We start from the raw sequence: 20,191 nt of genomic DNA, 5'->3' as shown, positions 1-20,191 counted from the left end.
AGTAAAATTACAAGCCGGGCGCTCCTTTAAAACGAGCCTCCGGACTACTATCGATAGAAAATCAACCTTACCTTCTCCGGAAAAACGGTCCGTAAACTAGTGGCAAACGACCTCGCGTTTGCGCGAAAATAGAAATCGAAATTATCCCCTTCCCGGGAAATCCTTTTTATCGAAAGGGAACGAAAATTCGATGGCGGCCCTAATTGCGAAATTACTCGAAAGTTAATGACAAGTCAAGCTGTCGAGCACGTAATTCTTGAACGAGAAAAAGATAAGAATCGAAAATTTTAAAAAGTTACTCACAAATCGCGCGTGAATACGATGGTACCCAGTTTTTCTCGCAATTTCACACCTTTATTTAAGAAAAGTTTGATTTTTTTCTCGTCAAAATGATCGATAAGATACGAGACAGCGCTTCAAATATAAAGAATAGCGGTTCGCTATCAAATTTTCAGCGAAAAAGGATTCACTAGAAATTCCTCCAAAAGTCTGTGGCCGATCGTGCGGCAGATATCCGGCGTCCAGTACCCGCGCGAGCAGAAACACCCACCGACTGAAGCCTGATCCGCAATGAAAAAGTGGGGGACAAAAGTTTTGGAACAGTAAGAAGTGCGAGACGTCGCCCGGGCGAATATCTTTCCGGTTTGAGAGAGTTTCGAGCGTGAACGAGAAATCGAGGTAGAACGATAAAGAGAGAGAGCGAGAAGTTTAAGTTAAGAAGGTAACAGTCAACTTAGTTGGAACGTCGGGAGGCAGCTTTGTACTCTCTTCCTTCCCCCCTGCTTCTATCTAAACCGTCGTGGCGGTTCGTCCGGAGAATTTAATTCGCCCGAAAAAGCGGCACCTTAATTAGCAATTAATTGGCACATAAATTAGCTGCGAATTTTCACCAGCGGCATACTGGAACGTATATATACATATATATATATCTCCCTCTCTTTCTCTCCGTTTATCTATCTCATCCCCTCTCTGTCTCTCGCTAACCCCTTTCGCACATCCCCTTCTGCTCGGTTTTTTCTTCATCGTGCCAGGCCACCAGCCGCGACAGAGATAAGAACGTCAGCAACTATTTCAGCAATCTAACTTTCTCGCGGGTTCCCGGAGAATTTCCTGCACGGTGGCATTCGCCGCCGCCGCCCCCTCACTCTCCACCGTCCGTCGCGAATTGCACTCGTAAGCCTCGGCAATGAAACCTTCCCGCCGACAATGACTCCGAAAGATGGTGACGCTTTTCTACGGCGATAAAACACGCGCGACGGGCTAAATCGACGGGCAAAGCCTCGGTAGAATCAGATCTTCGGCGTCCTCCATCGTGCCGGGACAACCTGTAGCTTCGCGTCGACGAGAATTCGCGAAATCCGTTTGTATTGCGTAGCGCAAATCGTGCGCTTTGATGTCTTTCCGGGTCGAATGTTTGCAGTAACGTTCATCGAAACGAACGAAAACAGACAGCTTTATGAGAAACGTTTGGTGAAAGCCTTTGTAAAAAGAAACAAACTTTATGAAAAAAGAGATAGCGAGATGCGTTTGTGTAAGAAGAGGAGAATAAATGCCGAGGATGGTATTTCGCGATACAAAGTGCGCTATTTCCCCGTTCGCGTTTTGCAAACAAGTCTAAAAAAAAAAAAGTTTCCGAAAAGGCGCGGATAGAGATATAATTCGGCGCGCGAACGTCGCGACAGATATCGAAATGAATTATGGCGATAATGGAGAACGACAGTGGAAAGAAGAAATGCCGACTATCGAACGCGAAAGCCAAACAAATTGATTCTTTTCAGACTTATCGGAGAATAATGTGGCAATATGACAATAGCTCTGTTTGGTCCTTTCGAGCAGGCGTGAAGATGGTAACGATAGAAAAAGATCCCGGAGTGAACATGAGATGGGAAAGACGAGAAAGGGCGGAAAAACGCGAGCTTTATTCGCCTCTCTGTTCGCGATTCAAGGAGTTCAGGTTTTAAAACAGTCCGACCTGTTAGGAATCGCCGTCGCGTTTGCTACATACGCGTTCCTTTATGGAAACCAATGATATTCGATCCGCGACTTTCTGTGCTGAATGTACAGACTCTTTCTCTCTCTTTCTTTTTCAGCTCTTTCCCGTCCCCGATTGTCCGAGACGAAAAACCATTATTCGCAACCGCGGAGTGGTTTTATGATTTTGTACTCCATTTCAATCGATTCGTGAATCGTACCAATTTTCGTGGCTCGCCGTGACCGCCGTTCCTTTATACATGTACGAAATGCCTCAGGACTGCTCGATGTCCTTGTAGCTAACCTATTATATTTCTAACGTAGACAAATCTGTTCATCATTCATTTATTTCTTCCATTTCTTTTTCAAATATTCGTGAGCAATTCCATGATAAATTAACAATGTTTTTAAAATGGGGTATAGTTAATTGAAGAATGAACTTTCGTTATCCATTTGCAGAATTATGAAATGTAATTTGACATAAAAATATGTCATTTAATATATAAAATATTAAGATAGATTTTTATGTGATATTGTAATAACACGGTAGGACCAAATCCTGTTAAAATAAATCTTGTTTTTTTAGTTTTATTTGTAGTCGAGAGAATATCATATAGTACTGAGACACCCCATATGTATGTGTGTGTACATATATGTTCTATTGCGGTCTTTGCTTACTGCTTCTCTACTCTCCGTAACGAATTTGTCGACTTCCTTTACAAGATTCTGCTTTTTCGATCCGGACGTTTTCGCACAAAGGTAGAAGGAATTGTCTCGTCACGGAAATTCTCTTGCAAAGAGTATACAATGTTGGTCACTAGCAAATGCAGTAAAACAGTTGCGAGAGCAACACTAAGACGATCGACTAGGAGTAAGCAGTTTTTAATTGAGAGGCTACAAAAGCAAGTCAAATACAACATGAATTATGGATCTTTTTTTTTATATTTGACCTATTGCTACCACTACCAAAGTTACCAAGTTGGATATTTTTTTTGTATCGCGGGAGCATCTCCTACGATCCGTAGGGTGCGTGGATTCGAGGAGTGCCTTAATTGGAGATTCTCTGCCCCGTAATTGCGACTTCTCGTTCTATAATGAATTATTGAGTGGATTGCACTCTGGCGCAGGCGAGTTGTTTGAAGTTTCACTTCTAATATCTTATTTATCTCTTTTTAGTTAATGCATCCGGTACTCTCAGGGACCGGCAACGTTTACCGTTCGTTCGCAATCATTGCTCTCGATAACTTGATTTCTCGCATCGAATGTTACATCGCCAAAAGTTATTAAAAGTTTGAATTTTTCTTTGCGACGGAGTTAGATTTGCTTCTGCTCGATCTTTAGCAAAACGCAGTGGAACCAATAAACATTTTATGTTCGTTATTCGGCACAAAATTTATTGAGACGGAAGTATGGAAGCTTAATTACACCGAAGCAGATAACACATGCGCGAAAATCATCAGCGTAAAAAAATTTAGACGGAAGTTGTTTATTCTTCGCTCGGAAAGTCTTTTAACGCAAGCTTAAGCCGCCGAGAGTCTAAGATTAAAGTGCCTGCGAGTCCATGCAGCCAGCTCGGAGTCCTTGGGGCAATTCTAATGACCAACTTTACTTCCCTCCACGTTGCTTTTTATTTTCTCGGCATTTCTCCCATTTACTTTCAAGCTGAAACGCGCGAAAGAAGGCCTCGCGATGCGAAGTAACGAAAAAGTAATCATCATTTGCCACCGCACGCAAATCGTGAAATGCGAAAATAACGAGCATAAATTTCTGCAATGGATTCGTTAAGGCGAAAGCATCCGATGTTTCGGAAAAAAAAAAGCAAAATTAAAAGTAGAACAAGAAATATCCTCGGAACATGATTTGAAATGTTAAAGGCTCGAAATGATTTCTTTAAAATTTTGATTTGAGTATTCGCAAAAACGAATGTACGTGAATCTTGCGTTACGGCAGAAATTGTGGCAAGTATATAATCGTCTCTTATCTCTCGTAGAAGTTCCGATCGTTCGGTGAGAAAGCATCTCTCATGAATCGCGAGGTACGTTGCGGTTAATGCACTCGATAAGTCTCGTTTCCCCGCGATCTGCCGCATTATGCGAGGCTAGAGAGGAGATCGCCGCGGCAGGAAGTTTGTCTCGCAGAAAGGCTATTCGTCTCCTTTACTTCCGCCGGGAGACACGCACGTATCTCTCGTCGTTCTAATCTCTCCTAGAGAGGAGACTGACGGGGCTCGCTTGTCCTGAAGGAAATACCGAGACAAAAGCGACTGCTTTTCCCATCTCCCTCTCTCTCCTTTCTCTGTTCCTCCCATTTTCTATTATCCATTTGCTGCCATCCTATACGCATGTTCGACTTTAAGAGACTGAAATAAATATGAATTTTACTCGACAAAAGCTAGAGGCACCGAGGCGCTCAGACCGATTCGAACGTGAAGAGGGAAAGAGGGAGAAGGGAGAGAAAGAAAGAGAGAAGGAAAGAGCAAGGGTAGTAGAGTAGAGCATCCTACGTACGTAGAAGGCGCTTCCAATCGACCGGAAAATCCGATTTTCTCGGGAATTAAGCCCGTAAGGGCGGATAAGAAAGAAGAACGGACTAAACGGAAACTGAGGCGGCGGGTCACTTCCGGAAACTTGAACCGCGCAATATGTACTGGCATAAGAGATGGCGGCTTGTGCGTAGCGAGAGATTCTATCGAAGAAAACGTCCGAACGTTTTCTTTTTTAACATATGGAAAGGAAAATAAAATATGAGGTGCAATAGAAAAAGCTGAGACGAAGTGGAATTTTCAAATTCTGCAAAAAAGTTTTTGAAAATTAGTCTGTATCCGTGTCAAAAGCAGATAAAATTATGAGTGGAAACAGCATATTGTCTATTTTTACAGGATTAAGATATATATATATTTTTTTTAACATGATGTTTCTAAAATCATCTGATGCATTTGTGACAATGCGACGATACATCAAAGCCGTCTACGATTATGCGGAATAATTCACGGAATTACGCGTTGAATATGCATTGTGATATGCGATGATGTCAACTCAAAAACGACTGAATTGCGTAGGATTCGCGTATATTTCGATGGACAAAGTTCGATCGCTCTTTGGACCGCCATTTGCGCTTGATTATTACTATTACGGCTGTTATTATTATTATTATCATCGTCATTATCATCATTATTCTACATTAGCCCGACATGTTGCTATTCTACGCGCGCGGCAAAAATGTCGACAAAACAGACGAACAAATAATATGTTGAATTATTGAATCGGTTATAAAAGTCATATCAAAATTTCATCGCGCATTGTTTCGACGGAAAACAAAATGCGCGGAATACATTGTGCGGACCGGTATAATCGATAATTAATATTTTGAACGAGTTATTTACTCGGCCGCTGACATTATTTGCCGCACGATATAAATCAATCATAAGCCATACATGCGTTACATTTTGATTTTATATGAATTGCATTCTCCGAGCCGTGGTTAACCAAAGTCGATTAAAGAAACGATTTCGCGGATGCGTTGAACAATGTAAAAGAACATCGAGTGGCGAAAAATACTCACGAACAAGGCGACTCTCGGTTAGAAAGAAAACGCGCGTAACAGTCGAGCAAAAACGAAAGAAAGGCTAAGCTTAAGGCTTTCAAAGAATATCGCCGAAGATGAAGCGACAAGAAGGAGTACCGAAATTTGAGTACCTGATTACTAATCCGGTGGGCGTTCGTTTCGTGGTGCAAACGTCAATTCGATTTAGTTTGTAAATTGAATTATGCCGTCCGAAAAAAGCGGATTCTAATTTTTTTCAAGAGAAGGAGACGCTCTCTTCGTCGCGAACCATCTCCGCCCTTGGAACGACTTCCCGTACTTTTCTACCCTTCACGTTCCCTTTTATGTCGTATCGGCTTCGCGCGACCCTACGGAAGTACCTATCAGACAATTTCTTTCGCGCTTTTGCTTGCTTTCGGCATCCTGTTCCTCCGGCTAGAAGGTTGAAATTGTTTTTTTCTGTTATATACAATTATGAGGGTCGGCATCTGCTTCTTTTTCTCTTTCTTTGTCATAAAAATTGCTACACGGAGGCGGCATGAAAGCGGTTATACAGACATCGTTAAGACAACAATGTCCTCTTATGAAGAAATAAAAAAACTTGATATTTATGAGCCAAAAAATAACGCGTGCGAAAACGATTCGTATAATATCCCCTGAATATGCGTGAAAATGTTCGAAATAATGACAGATACATAGCAGCATATAATTTCAGCGAGAATAATACGGCGGGAACAATTTTATCGCAAACGCGCGGCCTTTCACAATGCACATGATTTTCGCGTAAAAATCATCGCGATAAACGACAAAAAATGACATCGCTTTGAAGTCGAAATTGCGGTCTAATTGTCATTTTAACGATCGCAGCCACGATTATACACGACGATGCGATTTTTGCGTTAACTATCGCGGCAATACATTAATCATTTTTCTCTATGGTATAACGGAATTTCATAAAAATCGTCATGCTATTATACGCGTAGATGAGAAACTAATTTAGCGTTTTGTTTAAAACAAGCTAATTCACTTTTACACCGTATGAAAATGTTTTAACCACTGTCGTTCTTCATTTATTAAAAAGCTACCCTCTCGAGTTTTCGAAGGCACGCGCCGCACGTATACCACACACAACGCTCGTTCGCTTCAAGTGTATATACTAAATTCAACTGGGCCGCCAATATTTATCTCGCTCGCGACATACGTTGCATTAGGCGAACGGAAAGTTTCCCCAAATGGAAACTGTCGTGTCCGTCATCATTGTTCTTATTCCCTTAGCGAAGCCAGACGAACCTTTTCTCTTTCCCCTGAGACTCGTGGAAGGGTATGGAATTGTCTGTCTGACTCCTTCTAGTCACGAAGACCGAGGCGTAAGAAGGACGAAGGGGGACGCGAGCCGGAAAACTCGGGAGCGCGCTCGCTGAAGTACCGGACTTTCCATCTTATTCTCAGAGTTTCCCTTTGGTTCTTTCTCTCTTTCTCTCGGAGATCTTAACGGCGCGAAGGAAACCGATTCGCTGACCCTCCGCGGAATTGATAGCGGGAATCCTAATTGCGCGCACGTAGATGTGGATCGTCACGGACCATCGACTGAGAAACGAAGAGCGGGTGGACGCAACCCCGGAAGAGTCTCCCGCGGATAAAATGGTACCGCGGAAAACGTCCGCTATTTAAATCAAAGGTAGAGCGCGCGACGCCGGAAATGCCGGCACAGCCGGCGGGCATTGTCCGGTAATGAGGGCAATCAGTCGGCGAAATGATATCTCATCATATTTTCATTAGAATAATGGTCGAACGAGCTAGAGAGAGAGAGGGTGCAACCGCGGAAATAGAAAACAGAGAAAGAGCAATAATCATAGAAAGAGAGAAAGGGGAGCGAGCCAAGTCGGAAAAGGAACGAGAGAGATTTTTCGTAAGCAAAAAAAAGGCGTTGGTCGCTCGCAAGCAATGAAAAAAGAACGTTGAAAAATTCGCTGCGAGCACTCCGGCGTCTAGAATCCATATTGAGGATATTCGGAGAACGCCGGCCGTCCTTATTTGTGAGTTCTGATAAGTTGGCCTTCGAGCTGTCGACGCTGGACTCGAGTGCCTCGTTACCGATGTTCAGCCCTCGCGGAATATCTCGTGGAGGATGGTGAACGAGGGAGAGAGGAGAAGCCCTGGCTTTAATTTCACGCTGTAACGACGTCCGACTTCGCGAAACTCGATAATCGGACGACTTTGCCCGGTAGTCCGCGAACGAAGACAGAAAACCACTCTGGGGAGTTTCTCTTTCGGTATGAGGCACAACGTCCCTTCCCTCCGCCAAGTAGAGTTTTCCGTTGCTGCTGAATGAGTGGGGATTTATATTTAGCATACGAGAGCCTTCGTTCTAACGTTGTATAGCCGGATTCTCTACGTTCTTCCGGACTATTGTGTTACAAATGGCTTGTAAAAATTTTCGAGATAAACTACACGCATGGATAATACAATTGTTACGAAATTAATATATAATTTTCGAAAGTAATCTTGTCTATACTGAAATTCTGATAAATACTCTGGGAATTTTGCAATGTTCGCATTATCGCAACACAATGTTATATTGTTGACTAATACGGATTATTAATGCTACTATGATTTTCTGTTCTCTATTTATATCATATTATTTTTATATCGTATTGTACGTTATAGTTTTCGGTCTCTATTTATATCACAAATTTAATATTCTCTAATATACAAAATTTCATTCTCTCCTTCAATATGTAAAGATTACATTTCATATTAAATACACACGTGTATTCCACAGTGCGAAATGCGCGATATAAACGCGGCCTTTAATATGTATATGCAGCATTGCAATAGAGAGCATAAATTCCAGAATATTCCTGAAATATTCCCCAATCAATTACGGCGGATCGTGTTCACATCAGCTCGCATGATATTGCATCTTGCGGATGGTTGCACGCGGTCGAATTTAGATTTATACTCGTCCAGATTTATAAACATTCAATGTATTCATGCGCGACCCCTTTTTGCGTCACGCGGCAAATGCACTTCCATATCGCGTCCTCCATTTTCGCTGCAATGAATCCACAGGATACTTCACGTCTTTGGGGATGGGCTACTTTTGAATCGCGTGCGGCCACGATGAGCTTTCGTTTTTGGCCCAAACTGGATTCCACGTACTCTCATAAACATGGAGGACGAGCGCTCTTCTCGAATTTCCATCCTCGTCGATATATATATAGGGATAGCGCTGCGGCGCGTTTAGCCGATGGGGGTCAAGGGGGTCGAAGATTTAAGGGTGCGGTCCCCGGCACCGAGTGGCCGCACGAATAAGTTGCGGTCTGAAGGATGGGCTCCATCTCTCCTCGCTGGTAGATAGGATCGACGGGGGGTCCGATGCCCGGCTACTTAATATGACCGATAGGAGTCTCGGTAAGCCATCAAAGTGTACCGTCCGCGCCGAAGCTATCCCACGTCCGGGGGATGCTGGGTCAGCCATATTAGTTATCGTCAGGAACCGAACGGTGTCCTCCCCTCACGGGCGTTTCCATCACCGGCTGTGTCTCCGCCGCCGTCCGGAATATGCAACGTCGATGGAAAACGCCGGGAAACGTCGAGCGACGCTTTTACCGTCCTCAAATTACCGAGTCTGAAACGGGACTCGGAACATTTTGAAAATTTTACAAGCTCCAGCTCCAGCTCGTCGCGCTTTCGCCGCCATGGAGCTGCGCATAAACGGTGGGTTTGAAGTAACGCGATGAGAGAACGTGAAAGATGAAGAGACGGGGGGGGGGGTGTCGGTTGAAATCATACGCATTCTAAAGCAGTTTATTCACCGTATATAAATTTCGCGAAAGACGGCAGCGTTTGACCGGTCCCGGGGAAAATCCGTGAAATTCTTACAGCGTTTATGCGCCGCCGCCGCCGCCGCACCGGCGTTCTTCATGTTTATATGCATCAAGGCGGGGTGGACCGTTCGTGGCGAGAAGAGTAATAAATAGCCCGTTGCTCGGCGACGGTGTTCCCGGCCACCGACGGAAATCCACGTCCCAATAGCCGCTGAATACGTTCCTGAATTTGTACCGTGTCCCGCGCGGCTGCCACGAGTTTTATTTACGCGGCTGTTTACGAGGACGAAATGTGACGGCAAGTACGTACGTACATACGTATACGTACGTACGTGCATGTCGATCGACTTTGCGTTTTCTCGAGGCTACATTCATCGGATTTCCGCTCGTCTCGTTATTCCCAACTTCGAGACATTTCCAAATAGTCGATCGAACTTTCATCGCGATTACCATCGTGTTTTTATTCGCTCTTTTCGTAACACTGAAGTATCCAACAATATTGACGGTTATTTAGAAAAATAGTTTTCTATTCTATGTAGAGAAAAGAAAGCAAGTGAAACTCCTGTCTTTTTTCCCTCACATTTGCCCTCTCGTTTACACACATCTTGTTGACCTAAACTAAATTGTTATTTTAAAATATGAAATAAAATCTATTTATATAAAGAAAATTATCAAAATATGGACTTAATGTTCGATGAAATACGTAACAGTCGAGATATAATCGGCTCGACCGTTTTAAGTCAGACTTTAGAGATTTCGCAAAATTCCAACCCCGAGAGCAGAGAAGCCGCGTCAAACTTTATATGCTTTTAAAGGCGGCTTTTTACGCAAGCCGTTTTTCGAAGTGGCACGGATGCATTCGTTAGCGACCGCTGCGCATGCAACGAGACCGTCGGCCTCAGCCTGCCGTAAAATCGATATAAAGGGTATTGCCACGCCGAAATGCAACTCGTTCCAGGCAAACATGTGCCCGGCCGCAGAAGAGCTCGTAAGAATCGGCCGAAGAACCGTTGAAATCCTAAAGGAGAGACCGTCGTTACCGCAGATAGAAAAAGACGATGAAATCGGCTTTGAATAATGAGAAAAATAATTCTGAAGATTCTATCTTTTTACCTGAAATTCCGTTCCATCTTTTATCCTCACTTGCTCTCCCTCGCCACTCTCTCTTTCTCATTTTATTGCTTATTTTCCTCGCTATTGCTCTCTTTTTCTAATCCACTAGCTTTTCCGAAAAGCCCCCAACTGAGAAGCGTCGGATTCTCTACTGATATTATTAAATCTTATGCGCACATATATACATGAATGCTTGACCGTATTATATTTGTTATAACGCGCGCGATGTGAGCCAACAGCAATAACCCATAGAAAAGCACCGAATACCCCGATGCGTGAGCGTTTAATATTGCCGGTCTCGTCTTGCACTTGAAATTCCATGGAGGACTACTTCTCGAGTACGTAGATTAAATCGAGCAACCCGTTCGCCAGATCGAGCTCTCGTTTCCATCCGTCCATCCGTTCGTCTGAGAGAAAATTCCCGCGAGCCCGATCCGCCGCATGACGAACTCGGTGCCTGAGGGCTCTCTCGTGAGGATGGGAGGGAGAGTTGGGGAAGGGGGGCGGACGTGGCGGTCTGATGAAGATGGCAGATAATCATATTCGATTAGAATCATCCCCGTGGCCGGATCCTTTGTCCCAGGCGAATCTTCGAGTTGAAACTGGCGGGGGAGGAGGGGTCGCAGGATGGTAGAAGGGATCGCAGATACTGGAGGATAGGCTCAACGTTCGAGCATCCTTCATCTGAGGTACTTCATCTTCACTTTCTTTCATCCCTCTATTTTTTCCCCATCTCTTCATTCTCTCTTCTTCCTTTCGCATATCTACACCTATTGTCATTCTCTCTCTTTCTCTCTCTCCCCTCCTTCCCTCCTTTTCTCTTTCCCTCTGGTCTATATATTTATACGCTCTCTCTGTTCTCCACTCTCCACTCTCGAGGGTTTTCCCTAACTCAATCCTTAATCTAAATCACGATTTCACCATTACCACACTGTGTTCGTTACTCCCAAGTCAAGCTCCACGATCGTGGGCGTGCAGTCACTATAAATTGCTTAATTATAATCCAAGAGGATCTGCGCATAGTACGTGTTGAGAGCGTGAAGCATCCGAAACGATCGTTGTGGAAAAAGCCGGAAAATGCGACTTCGCATGATTGGGTCTTGTCACATTAATTGACGAAGTCTGTGGTCTCTAATTGACTGAATCCAATCTTCTTGGTAACCGTTTTCGAGCGACGGACGATTGAGAAAATCTTATTTTTATCAATGGTTAAGGATGAAACAGAAAATCTCTGTCGAATAATGGCCGATTACCTGTGTTAAGATCTTCACATTGTAAATTTTAAAAATGAATTATTAACGTACACATGCATATAATTAAAAATTTGTTTCTGACTTCAATTTTTACAATCTGAAAGGACAATATTTATAATTATAAATAATTTAAATATGATTTCTATGCGTACTAATAGTGATCATTGTGAAATTCAAAATTTTGTTTGAAATAAATCCGTCAAAGTATAACTTTTATTAAATCATATACGTATAGAAACGCGCGTCTCATCACTTCCGCTTACAAGTGCAAGTCTGTTACAAGTCTCGCGAAGGTCCAGAGGGCATCCTTCGTTAGTCCCACTTTAGGAAGCGAAGCCGTGGAAAGGGGCAGCGAGATGGACGCGCGGAAGCGATGGTATGTGGAAAAGTAAGCAACGCTTGCTCGCGCCATATGGGAAAACACAGAAGCTAGTTGAATGGGCATTCAAGCGAGTGGCGGCCGACTCTCGCAGCGCAGCGGCAGCACGCGCCTTGAATGCTACACGACCAGTAGCACAATGGCTGAAGCCGCAGCTTCCTACAATACCGTTGGAAACGGCCGCGCGATAAATTCCTACAACTTTTATCGAATAGGAGGAGGGCTAACAGGCCGAGGGGGATATTGTGAAAGTTCTGTCCCGCGGTTACGGCTGACTGGCCTTTGGAATTCATGCTCTCCACTTGGCCCCTATACCGCGCGGAACCTTTACCGTCTGCGAAACTGCCTCCTCTTGGGCCCCCTATACGTGCTCCTCTCAGCTTCGTTCATTCACCCGGTGTGTGACACTCATAACCTGTGACATGAGTTTTTCCCTAAATACATGTGTGTCAGTTCACGCGTTTCTCATTCGTGAGTTAAATACTTCTCGAATCGTCGTATAAACCCGCGAAGTTTTTTTTTATTTGGAAGATAAAGTAGTGAATTTGTTATTTTTTGTATTTTATCTTTAAAAGTATAATTTATTGTTAAATATTATATTTTTTGTATCCTCAGAAACTTCCTAGTAGATTTTCTTTTTTTTATGATCTTCGTTATTGAATTAAAATTGTCAGTACCCTAAAATTGAAGCATCGCCAATCGATGCACGAAATATCCAGTACAGATTGCCGGCTATCCTGACAGATGCGACAAACGATGGGGCGGTTAGGAAGACGGAGAGAAAAATCGTTACCGTCGGGTCATGAAAATCAATTGCGTGATCAAGTCCACTTATTTCCTCGGCAAGGAAACTTGCCGCGCATTCTTCTCTTCCATCCGGGAATCCCGCAATCAAGAGGTTCCTGCAGATCGAGAGTGTGCGTGCAGACGAACCTCGATGCTGAAAAGCCGCCGGAATAAGACAAAACGAGAGGAAGGAGATAAAATAACAGTGACGACGAAGATCGAGAGTGAAAAGAGAGAGAGAGAGAGAGAGAGAGAGAGAGAGAGAGAGAGAGAGAGAGAGAGAGAGAGAGAGAGACAAAGAGAGAGACAGAGAGAGTAAGAATGAGTGAGTGATTGAGTGGAAGAGAGACGCCAATCGATAAATAGCGGGAGATCGCTCGAGACGGCGAGACATCCAAATAAGCATCCACGTGCTGGAAGTAACGGGAAGCGGAAGTATCCCCGGAAAACCATTTGTAGCCCGCATCCTTGACTCGCGTCCGAAGATGCGGGTAGTTCTCCGGCAATTATACTAATGGAAATCGGGATGTAAGCGACTGATGGAAGGAAGGAGGGAAGAGAGTATTCTTTGACTGTGGAGTTGACCGAAACGGAAATAGAAGAAGGCGAGGAAGAAGTACGTTAGCGAAGAAGGCGGAAGAGTTGGCGAAACGAGTCGGGCTGATGTATGTGTGTATGTGTGTGTTTGGGTGTGTATGTGTGCGTGTTGGGTAAAAAGTGAGCAACATTTGAGGAGGAAACCTGCTGGATACCGAAAAGCGAGCGATGAGAGTAAGAGACGAAGGAACTGAAAGCTGGGAAAACTCGAAAGGGTTGTATACTCGCTCGGTATGCTTGGCCGCACTAGTCGTTTCGCTGCCAAAATAAGAGGGGCATTAATGAATGAGCCTGACTGAAACATGGGCAAGGATAAAGGTCGAAGGGTCCGCGTACGCGAGAGAAAGGAGAACGTAAGATAAGGGGAAACGAGTTTTCAAAGAAATGCTAAGTGGGCCGACGTTAAGCTACCGAAAAAAATAGCCAAAACGCGTTTCCAGAGCGAAAAATGTACTTGCCGTCTCTTTAATCTCTGTCAAACAATAACGAAGCGAGTTCGAGCGGAATGTTAAGCAACTAAATATTTCAAAATTTGACTCTGTGCAGAAACGCGATGATAAAAAATGGACGATGTCATACAGGTTTCAAGTCTGGATATACAGTATCCTAGATTTAGTTATCAAGTTTTTTGTTGGTCTGAATAACTAAAAATAATATAAGATCGTTATTTATAAAAGATGCAATTTAAATTTGAAAATATGTAACACATAATCCTTTTTTGTAATTCAAGATTTTTAATGGAGTATCGAAATCAATACTTAATAAAATATATCAAGCTAAATATTTAAAAGTATTATGAAAAAAATAGCTTTTAGTGAAATTTTTACCAAAGAGAAATCGATTCCAGGCTAATCATGGACAGCTGTATATTTAATTTCCAAACTGGAGCATGGAGTGTTACTATCGGTAAAAGTGGCGACGACCATTCGGAATCAAAATGGTATTGCACCGGAAATAGCGCAGCTCGCAGCGCGTCGAGAGATACCCAGTCGATGGAGTAAATCGAGTGTGACGTTTAACGACAGGTTAAACCATTAGACGAGGTTACGATCGATCGGATAATACGAGACGTCTGCGAATTTGATCGGCTGTATCCGTGCCAAATTTCTGTAATCGGCGCAAATGATTACACTGCGCTTTATACGATACTCGAGGCCAAACCCTCTCTCATTGTTGCGCCCATAACGTCCCGATACGCCGCAATTGGAGTAAATATTTGAGCACTAATTGAACTATTCGGACCGCATATACCCCGTAGTTTCCCGGCTAAACAGTTACACTCGATTGTGGTAAATCATAATGGAAATGTTACCGCGCAGGGCCGTATTGCGTTTTCCTGCCACTTGCATCGTTCGGCAAAATATTTATGCGATAAATTATATAAACGGACCGGCGCCCGTAATGTCGCTCTTCCTCCTTCATTAATTATTATTATATCGGTAGAGTGTCACTCGCGCGACATTACTTCTTGCGCGCAACGAAATGGTCCCCTGTTAAGCATTTACGTACTTCAATTTGGTCGATCTACGACGGCCATAATCAGATATTCGTTAATGACACCCTTAAATAAGTCAATATCAAAAAGCGATGTTTTATCTGAACCAATATCTCGTTCCGATGCCATTGATATTCATGCTAATTAATATTTAGACTTAAGCCGCGACAATAGCGCGTTATGTCATAAATCCGTTATTCTTTCTATATATAACATGTGTAATTTCGTCTAACAATAAGAGTAAAATTTGTCTGATTATCATATCTGATTATCATCTCCGAACGTACAATCATTTCAATATTTGAAACGTTTCCTCTGACCTAAATGACAAAACGCACATTATACTTAATAATACGCACGCATTAAATATGATAGTTAGATCTGTATGCGCGGGAAATAATATTTAACCATCATTCAGGGGTCATAACCAACGTCTCCACCGTCGCTGCCGTTCAGTTTAAATAAGAGATGGAGCACGCTTCCGGCACGCTCGAATCAACCTCTATACGAGGTAACGCACACCGATCCCGTGTAAATCCTTCACGCGTGTATGCATATGCGCTAATGAGCCGGAACACTTAGCCGGTGCAGCTTCGACGTTGGCCCCCACGTGTTTGCGCGTTAGCTCCGGTCCACGGGGATATTCCACACCAGAGACCTGCTGCAGTCCCTGTATACCTCGATCGGGTGTGTAAACTCTCTGCGCAATAATGACCGACTGGCCCACTGGTGTACAGACCTTTAAACTTGGAGTACCTATCTAGATGAACGAGTAGGCTCGTATTTATCGGAAGATAAATATATACCGGATATCAGCGACTATTTCCTCTACAAGCTCTAACGTATTAATTTTTTGATTGCGTCGGTGAACTATACCACAAATAGCTTTCCATGAATTAATCTGCAAAGTATGTATATGGATGTATGTTTTTGTAGAAGCTTTCGCGCGAACCGTCGACGCAAAACAAAGAGCGTGGAGCGATATATGGGATACGCGTATCTAGTATTACTTTGCTTTGTTGCACAGAAAACTAAATTGTTGTCGAGATCGTCATTATTTTCAACTAGAGAGAGAGAAAAGTTTTGTAGTCCAAAACACGGCAGATATTTGTCTTCTGTTGCAGAGTTAGCTTAATGCAAGTTTATAAACCGACATGTATAATGGAGAGTATATGTATGACCTGCAGAATGTCAATAACTTTTACTGTTACTCTGGAAACTTGTCTTACCGCTTCTGATCGTCTTATCTTTGCTTTAATTGCTGCTTTATTTATAAATATATGAAATTTCTTGTGTTAATATTGCTTGATACACATTATTATCTTCTTTTTGTGTTTGCGATATAAAGAAACAAAGACTTCTTGATTGCGGTCCGTCGATAAGGCAAAAGTCCTTACGAAGCGTCTTGAGGGACCAGATGAATAATGCCCCGCGGTCATGAGGAAGACCCGCATCGCGAAGCACCGGAGGCATTAATTATCCGGTGAGAACTGTGTGAAAAAGTTGACCGAAAGAGCCAATCAAACCATCCGGCTTCCTTTGCTTCGGTTTTAACGAAGGAGAGCGCGTGGCGCGGGAGCGCCCGAGCGGAAGAATCACATTACCGGGCGTCAATTAACGGCACCGTTTCGCGCGGTATCCGCGATTAATTAGAAGCTTCCGGGTGAGCTGGCAGCGGCTGCTGGCTGGGGTCGCTGCCGCCACCAGACAGGCTGTAGAAATACGACGCGGACGCGGGATGGCGACGGGCTACGAACGACGAGGGAGAGACAGAAACCTCGGAAGACAGGGTGCCGCCGATAGAGCACCGTTCCGCACTTCCGTGAAAGTCGTGGAACTCGCGCGCCTCTTCCATCGTATTAACCTAACCGTTAATTGGTTAAGCATCCGGAGTCCGGAGGGAGGGTGCGCGGAAGGGTAGATACGCCGGTCTCTCCATCTCGGGAGCGGAGTTTGATTTCCGCCGGAACGCACGTCCCCCGTCGCGTTCACCGCCGCGGATATAACCATGCGATTGTCCGGATTCGCTGGGATTGCTAATTAAAAGATCGCAACGACCTTCCCCTCACTCGTTTTCTATTTACGCGACCGCTTTCACGATTTCCGTTTGACAACGCTTATTGATACGTATGATGTAGAGCAACCATGTTTTCTACGCTACGAAGAGAATACGGCATATAAATAAAAATTGATGAAAACCTGAATTTTGATGAATAATCTCAACGGTGAATGTCTGATGGTACACTCCATTTTGCACAGTGTATAAAATCTGACAACATTTGCACAACGACACTCAAGATTTATGGACATTTCCTGATCCGTCAATCGTTGCGCGTTTTAATGTTCGACACGCTTAATGCGCAACCGCGTTATTAAGTAATGAGGCGTATCGATAATCGTTGCCGGCGTAAACCTTCCGCGGTAGGCGTTAGGATTATCTGGCTGCGCAGCAAGTACGGGCAATCCAAAAGCACGAGTCATTAATAATTCCCTCTGTACTCGGTAAACACAGTACGAAGCTGAAAGTAATTCGCTGCGGCAGCGAACTGCCCCACAACCTGGCTGATATTAAGCGCGGCAACTGCATACTCTGGTGCTGGGAACTTCCAACAGCGATGTTAAACTTACATACATCCCGCCCGCTGTAATCGATCGTACTGTTGACGAACGGTGAAAGGTATTCGTTAAGTGTACCTCGACAGATTGTTCGTACGGGATTACATTTTCGACGCACAAACTCAGCGCTAGATGTGCTCGCCTATTCTTAATATTAAAACAACAGTCGTCTTCCTGGGATACAACGTTTATTTAAGACGATTGAGAAACTTATTTCAAATCTTTCCCTTTTGCAACGTATAACGTATAACCTTTATTTGTTAAAATGTGACTTTTTTTTAACATATTCCAAAAATAAATTTTTTTTAAATTTCCGTAGACAACGAATGTATGCGATAAATGCGATGAAGTTATATATTTTGCATAGAGTACGCATTGTAGAAAATATGCAGCTTCCAAGATCTTGCCTATGCTAGAGCAACAATAAACTAGAGTTTATTGTTATTATCGAAAGTCATTTTTTCGAGAAGGACCAAACTGTTTCACGTCGCTTCTATCGAAAATAGAACAAAGAAGCGTCTATATTATAGAACCTCCGAAGATGTCGTACGTCGAAAATTTTACCATCGGCGCTTGGCGGAAGGCCTCTCGAAAGGACGCAGCTTCTTCTGAGGTGTAAGTAAGCCAATAAGCCGCCGCTTACAGGTGCCTGAGTCCTCGTTCGCCCTGAAGCCGGCGCGGCGCGGCGCGTATCCCGCATATAGACGGCGAAGCGAGCTCTCTTATATTTTATGCAGCAGTTTATAGAGATATATCGGGCGTCTAGCGCGATGGCATAAGTCAAAACCTACTTTACCTAATGGCCTCCTGGCGACCTCTCCGTCCCGTTATCCCCGGTAGGGGAAAACGGAGGGGAGGTTTTTCACTGCTCCCAAGCAGCAGCATCCGCCGCCGCCGCCGCTGCCGTTCCCCTAAAGTAAAGGCCACTCGTAGTAACTCCCGTGGCTGTAGCCGCTCCTTCAGCTTACGAGGACTCTTCCTCGTGTATTCTGCATCAAAATTGCATTTCCAATTGCAGCTTCCTAGGCTGCTGCCAGTCAAGACGCGTTCCCTTCTTTCCCCTCTCTTTCTCCCTCTCCTCGTCTCCTCTTCTCTTTTTCGCTCGCTCTTCTTTCAACCTTCGCCCGGTACTCCCTAGTGTCCTTTCGTCTATTTTCCCGCATCTATTTTACATATGCTTCCAAACGTACTCACGTGGCCGTACGGGTATCTAACTCCGTATGGGAATCCCATCGCGTCTGCGGTCACCATCCCCGGACCCTCTATCCATCGATAATTCTCGTCTCGGGAATCTTATCGATTCTTCGCTACGCAAATCCGAAATGATGGGCGTACTAAATTTAATCTTAAACCGAAGATCTTGACGAATACACGATGCACATTGCCAATTTCGGTAAATTGAATTAACATTTCGCGAAAATCACGTATCTACTACTACTACTGTGTATTATTCGTACTTCTTAATTTATATCTAGAAAAGAATAGATTTAGCATCTTTTATACGAAAAATCAATCACTCCGGTCTGTCAGAATAGTAATCTTGAATTGACAATCTTTTTCCGCTTTTCTAGCTTTTCTTAATCACGAGCAAACTCATGTGAAGACGGACGTGATTCTTTACCGAAAGCGTAACAGCGAAATTATGCACGACGACGTAATGGTAGCACGACGTTTCGCGAAAAAGTGTGAAAACGTTTCTACTTCACACTGTCGCAAGTGTATCGTCTTGTTTAATAATTATTACCGCTACGTATCTTCCACTAGCGATTTTATCTTTATCCACCTTCTTTTTTTGCTTTTTTTCGTGACTTTTATATAAATAACAATGCCTGACCCTTTCAGTACCTGGCGTATATCAGCGGTTTCTATGCATCCGCTCGTACATCTCGCGTGGAAGTACACGTGGAAATACGTCACGAATCTGTCGCGCGTGCCCGTACGCGGCATGCAACGTGCATCGACTTCCCATCGTGGGATTCCTCAAGCCGAGACACGTAGGATCGAAAACTATCTCTCGTCGGCGCATTATCTCGCGGATCCATACCCGTTACTATGCAAACTGCCGGATGGTTTTCCAAACGCGGATATCGACAGATACTCCGAGAGAATTCTTATCATTAACGTTAAAATGCCCGGAGGTAGACGATTTGCGGAACAAGTTGCCAACTTTCGTGCTAGCGGGGTAAAATACGCCCTAACAAAATTCCGATTTTTTTAGAAGTTATTGCACTTGGAATGTTTAAGCTTTTATACCACTGTGTCACCGTTTCCCGGATGATAATTTAACCATCTATTACACTTACAGTTCTAAAAGTTCTTCTCCAGCATTTTCATTACTTTCAGAAGTATGTTATTAAAGGAAATAACGTTAGTTACATAAGTGATAATGTTAATGCTTCCACAAAAAATAGATACAAAAGATGTACTTGGTTTTATCTGCTCTTAAAGAAGCTGAAAGACGGTAATTTTAGTATAAACGTACGTATTATTTTAAATATATTTTTATTCTAAAATAATACATATATTATTCACTGCTCAATACAATTACAGAGCGTGTTAAAAATTCAGGAAGTGATTAAAAAGCTTATTATATAATAATATTTTTATT

At 43.5% G+C, this 20,191-nt stretch overlaps 1 protein-coding gene and 1 long non-coding RNA gene across 9 annotated transcripts in view; one reads left to right on the top strand and one right to left on the bottom strand.

Annotated features, from left to right (window-relative positions):
- Lar (tyrosine-protein phosphatase Lar) overlaps positions 1–20,191 on the top strand; it is a 380,644-nt gene that overhangs the window by 274,260 nt on the left and 86,193 nt on the right. The gene's annotated exons all lie outside the window — the stretch shown is intronic.
- Positions 1–20,191, bottom strand: part of LOC139823292 (uncharacterized) — a 132,445-nt gene that overhangs the window by 36,794 nt on the left and 75,460 nt on the right. The gene's annotated exons all lie outside the window — the stretch shown is intronic.

Source organism: Temnothorax longispinosus, chromosome 12 (assembly GCF_030848805.1).
Source record: "Temnothorax longispinosus isolate EJ_2023e chromosome 12, Tlon_JGU_v1, whole genome shotgun sequence".
Lineage (NCBI taxonomy): Eukaryota > Metazoa > Arthropoda > Insecta > Hymenoptera > Formicidae > Temnothorax > Temnothorax longispinosus.
The sequence above is the reverse complement of the archived record's forward strand: the minus strand, read 5'-3'. Positions and strand labels throughout refer to the sequence as shown.